General features: G+C 45.0%; 1 long non-coding RNA gene across 2 annotated transcripts; it reads right to left on the bottom strand.

Moving 5' to 3' along the window:
• Positions 1 to 768: 768 nt before the first annotated feature.
• Positions 769 to 5,316, bottom strand: LOC127045025 (uncharacterized). 2 transcript variants are annotated; one of them, XR_007772592.1, is made up of 3 exons: positions 5,243 to 5,316; positions 4,064 to 4,179; positions 769 to 1,440 (listed from the first exon to the last, which is right to left on the bottom strand). It is a non-coding gene; the product is annotated as an uncharacterized LOC127045025 (long non-coding RNA). The 2 variants fall into 2 exon arrangements; XR_007772593.1 differs by lacking the exon at positions 769 to 1,440 and adding an exon at positions 2,093 to 2,654.
• Between the last annotated feature and the right edge of the window lie 229 nt (positions 5,317 to 5,545).

The following is a 5,545-nucleotide window of genomic DNA, read 5'->3' as shown; positions in this document are numbered from 1 at the left end:
CTTACCCATCACAGTAGTAGTTGAATGCTTCAGGCACTCTGATAATATGCCCAATTTTCAATAGGGAGGTGCTTTAAAAGGGAACAGTCACCTTTCTGTTTGAGCCTTTCACCACTAGGTCCTCTATTTTTCAGTGACCAATTCAAAATAGAGCTAGCAATTATTTTCCTATATATTTCCATAATTTTGAAATGTGATTTTTGTTGAAATGTATTCTTTTTAGGCTTTTACAAACAAGCGTGTTCCGATGTGATGATGGCACTGATAAATCATTAGAATGATACAGAAGGGCTTGGAATTGGCAAAAGTGTGGAGTGGCTTCATTGGAGTTAACTTGCACACCTGAGAGGAACCAGACGGGCTTTTGCTTCTTTTTCTTACACATTATCAATGAAGTGTTTAATGAGTTACAATGGAAGGCAACTTTCCAATAGAATTTTTAACATAGTGGAAACAAATTACCTCTGAGATGGTTCTCTTTTGGAATCATGATTAAAATGAAAACAAGATGACAGCAAACATATATTTATTAAGAGTACTAACTACCAGCTAGAAAAGACTGCCCTGATTTGAAGCAGATTAGGCTGTATGGCTTTTCTGTGATGGCAACATAAAACTCCAAAACCTTGTGTGGCATAACTGTAGCAGAATGCTAGGAGAAGACATTACATCAAGCAGCTGTTGTTTGAACTGGATACTTCCACTCTGCAATTCTCTCAGCATTAGATTATTTCAATAAATCAAAACACAAACCATATACTTGTTAGATCAGATTATATTTCCAGGTTTGGGCATAATATCTGGACAACAATTTTTAAATACAAACATTGGCAAAGATACCATTTTATGCCATCAAGTTGGAGTGAAAGTCTAGAGGAGGCCTGATGGGTGAGATAGTGTAGTAAAAAAGATAAGAGTGTACTCACTGGATGATAATAAATAGTGAACAGCAACCTCATTCACTGAGCACTGTCCAACCTGTGCACCCTATAAGTCAGAAGTACTCAGACAATAATTGTTTGTGACCATATAAAGACTATAGCCTTGATCCTCAGTAATTTGGTCTAACTATTTGGGAATCAATACATCCATTTACATCTGTGGAGGATCAGACCCATATTGCATTTCATATGCAAAAGAGGGCAGAGTTAAGGTTGTTTTGACACTTAATTTTAGCATTTCTTGACTTTTAAGTGCTTCACTTTACAACCTAGGCCGAGCTTGTGGCTGGTCTTTGAGCACTTGCCTTGAAGAGAGAACACAAGTAGCACCCAATCCTTGTGCATCTCATTCAAATGCCAGTCACATGCACCATCCTGGCATTTGGGGTTGTGTAGGGGCTGCTTCCTCACTGTGCCCATAGGAGCATACATTGCCTCAGAGGTGGTGGGACATGGAAGGGAGGAGATGAGACCATTGCTGTTTCCTTTCCATGAAGCTCTGCAAGGTTAGAAGAGGAAGCGGACAAATCATCTAAGAATGGTATGAACTTCACAGACCATCTTCACACCAGGGAGGAATTGTTCTTCAGTGAGCCCTTCAACACATGGCCCCATTTCTTCCTCACCACCCTGATTTATTGTATTTCTCTGTCATATGTTTTCCCACTGATTCAGTTTTCTATGATGCTTAATATTTTTTAAACATTTGGATATTTGCCATTCTTTTAATTCTTTAAGGCATTTTATCGTAAACATACATTGCAGACACTTAATTCTCACCTGATTTGCATATTCCTAAAGTGTTGTAGTAGATGGATGGCTTTATCTGCAGTAGAACCTAGAGAATTCCTACTTCAGCCATCCAAAGACAAGAGCCCTCTAAATGCTGCAAGTTTATTGAAGCTTGCCTAGCTCCTGATTTGCTTCCATATTTGTTAAAGTTCTTGCAATTTTTATTCTGAGAGTTCAAAGCTGTACTGAGTGCACAGATTACAATTCTCAGCCTGGTCAGGAAAGAAAAAACAAGCAGGAATTTCCCTAATACAGTAGCTGTTCTACAAATCCTCTGACTCTTTTAGTCTATACACTCTTTTGGAGTGACCCGGAGGATAAAAATAATACCTAATGCTCCACAGTTGTCCATATATATACATGGAGTTATCCCTGAACCATACCCAAGTTCAATTTTATCCCATTCAGCCTTTAATCCTCCTTAATGAGAAGAGAGAGGTCAGCAGGAGTATAAACCTCCTTTCAGGCTTATTCCATTTATTGGGTCCAATAAATAGGACAGGATAGGGATGTTTGAAGAATTACTTATATGATAATCAAATAAATCACTATAAGTCTGAACTCTGCAGGCTTCCTTGAGCTTTGCTAGTGACATATGTTTCTAAGCCTTAAAGGAGGTGGGTTTCTCTGTTTAGTGGTTTAATGTCTTCCCTCCTCTCCATCCCACTCTTATCCTTATTAGCTTTTTTGCACTACAGAGTAAGCTCATCGATTACAAGGGCTGGCACAAAGTGACTTAATGATGGGTCAGTCTTAATGAGAAAAGCGGCTGCTCTTGAAGTGGCGTGGCTCGGGCCTGCACCCCACTGAGACCTGGCATGTAGTGCTTAGCATCCTTTTAGAGAGCAGAGCCATGGAAAATCAGCAGTGAACAGCCTGGTGCCTCTGAGGAGAATGGACCATGTGCATGGCTATTTAGCACTGTAAAAGAGAGAGCATTTGCACAAATGAGAGTGAACATAAGGAGTCCTTCAGAGAAGAATGGGGTCTTGGCAAATTTATAGACTCCCCTGAAAGAAAGTGATTACAGATCATTATCCAATTGAGGCAGATTGATGGGTTGGGGTCAAAGTAATATTGCAGAGCTCACTAAAGGGACAATGCCTGTTTGTCAGTTATATCCAGGAAAAGAAAGAGAAGGGAAACTACCACACAGAGTGCAAAACCTTAAGCTTTTCCAGCCTCTATCAAAAAGATAGTTACTTATCTTTAGCTTTTGTGTTTTAAAACTAAAATTACAGAAGCAGTATCATTTGGCTAAAATTGGGCACTCAGTATTCTAAAGTAACTATACATTGCACAAGTAATATACTCAAGAAGCTACGGACATCACTACCATTGTTCTAAAAGCCCATTATGAGTGCTAATATTAGTAACTAATACATTAAACCTCTATTTAACAACAATAATAATAATATAAAAGAAATCAAAACCATCTCGTTAAAAATATGAGCCTAACTTTCGAGTGAAAGAAGAATTGCTTTGCTAACAGCTACGGTTGAATAGATTTGAAACTCTGGAACATCTGGTCAAGCAAAAGTCAGCAACATGGACATTGTATAAAAGAAGAATAAATGTGTTTACATTTTTTTCTTTTGTATTGATTTTTACAGCATTTCAGAGTGGTCCACATTCATGAACTTTCCAAACAGCAACAGAAATAGTAACAGGATGGCCTGAAAAACAGATCAGAGCATTATGGTGCATTTGCCTTACATTTTACCATGTGATTTTGGAATCTAAAGAATCTGAGTGAATAAAAAAGAAATGTATTCACGAGAGAGCAGACATGTGCTTTACATTTTATTTATTTATTGACTCTTCTCTAGTGTTCATCAGTATAATATCAGAGAGCTACACAAACTTCTGTGGATCTATTCTCAACACTCATGTGGGTGGGAAAGATGTATTGCCCCCTTTTTATAGAAAGGGTTTTGAGGTACAGAGAGATTAGCGGCCTCCTGAAGCCAACTGAAGTCTATACTCCAACCAGGGCCGGCTCCAGGTTTTTTGCCGCCCCAAGCAAAAAAAATTTTGGCTGCCCCCCATCCCAGCCCTGGGCTCCCCCCCGCGTACACCCACTGCCGCCCCAGTGCTGGGCTCTCCCCCCTCCACAAACACACACCCTGCTGCCCCAGCGCTAGGCTCTCCCCCCTCACATACAAACACCCTGCCACCCCAGTGCAGGGCTTCCCCTTCCCCCCCCACCAGTGCCCTCTCCCCACCCCGCTGCCGCCCCAGCCTTGGGCTCCTCCATTTCCCCCCACCAATGCCCCACCCACACACCACCTGCCGCCCCAGCCCTGGGCTCTCCCCTACACCACCTGCACCTTCTTTCCGCCGTGGCCCTGGGTCACTGGTAACTCGCTCCCAGGGTGGGTCATTCAGCAGGAATTTTGGATGTGGACAAAACACAGACAGGATTGGCTCCCATACGGTTATAGAGCTGCAGTAAAGTGGAACAATTTTCAGCGTGTGTGATTGGAGGATATCTGGATGCATATTATAAGACTGTCCTCCATAAATGAGGAAAAGTTGAGGTGCCTTCATTATTCTTTTGTTTCACTCTTTCTTTCTATGGGGAATTTGCCAATGCAATATCACTGTCTTCCTTTTAAACAAACAAACAAGAAAAAGGCAATGGCTGTTGAAAATAGCAATTCCAGTCCTGATAACCACTGGGAAGCATTTCTTGCTCAATTTTATCCTACTTTTTCTACAGCAAGTTACAGTGGATCAGTATATTTGATTTGGGAGAAATGAAGTAACAGCTGCCCAAACTGATCTTGAGCACTCCTGAATTTTGAGGTGTTCAAATCTGGAAGGCAGGTGCTGGGGTGGGGGTGGGGCTGTGGGCTCAGTGGGGGAGCACGGCAGCATGTATGCAGCAGTGTGTCTGGAGCTGCGCGGAGCCTGACACGCTGGTCTGAGTGGCACGGTAAGGGGGCTAAGGGGTTGGAGAAGGGGTAGCGGGTTCCGGGGGGGGGGGCAGTCAAGGGACAGGGAGCTGGGGGGGATTGGATGGGGCAGAGGTTTGGGGGGGCAGTCAGCGGCAGGGAGAAGGGGGGGTTAGATGGGTCAGGGTTGCGGGGGAGCAGTCAGGGGACAGGCAGCGCTTGGCTAGGCATGGGTGTCCCAGGGGTGTGTCAGGGGACAGGTAGGGGCTGGGGTCCTGGGGAGAAGTTGGGGGGGGTCTCAGGAGGGAGCAGTTGGGGACAAGGAGAAGGGAGGCTTAGGGGGTGGGATCCTGGGGGGCAGTCAGGGGCAGGGGTCCCAGGAGGGGCAATCAGGGACAAGGACCAGCGGTGCTTAGATAGGGGGTGGGGTCCTGGGGGCAGCTAGGGGCAGGGGTCCCGGGAGGGGGTGATCAGGGGAGAGGGAACGGGGGGGCGGTTGGATGGCTTGGGGTTTCTGTGGGGGGGCAGTCAGAGGGAGGGGATGGTGGCAAGCTGGGGCTTCCCTCCCCCTGGTGTGTCCTGTTTTTTAATGTTAAAATACGGTCTCCCTACCATTCACAGCACTCACAGCATGCTGCCGCATGACGTCCCCCTCCTTCCTTTCCAGTTGGTGGTGGCCAAGGGAATGCTGGGAAATGTAGTTCTTTCCCTGCTCCAGGGCTGGCTCTATAGGCAGGGAGCTAACCAAGTAACTACAGCTCCCAGAGCCCCCTGTTGATTCTCAGCTCCTATGCCGCCCCTGCAAATGGGCTGCCCCAAGCAGGTGCTTGCTTTGCTGGTGCCTAGAGCCGCCCCTGACTCCAACTGACTTCAACAGACTGGTTCGGGCCTCCAGTGGCTTGCCCAAGGTCACAC

Source organism: Gopherus flavomarginatus, chromosome 2 (assembly GCF_025201925.1).
Source record: "Gopherus flavomarginatus isolate rGopFla2 chromosome 2, rGopFla2.mat.asm, whole genome shotgun sequence".
NCBI classification, from domain to species: domain Eukaryota; kingdom Metazoa; phylum Chordata; order Testudines; family Testudinidae; genus Gopherus; species Gopherus flavomarginatus.
Note: the sequence above shows the minus strand (reverse complement) of the source record. Positions and strands in the feature narration are given on the sequence as shown.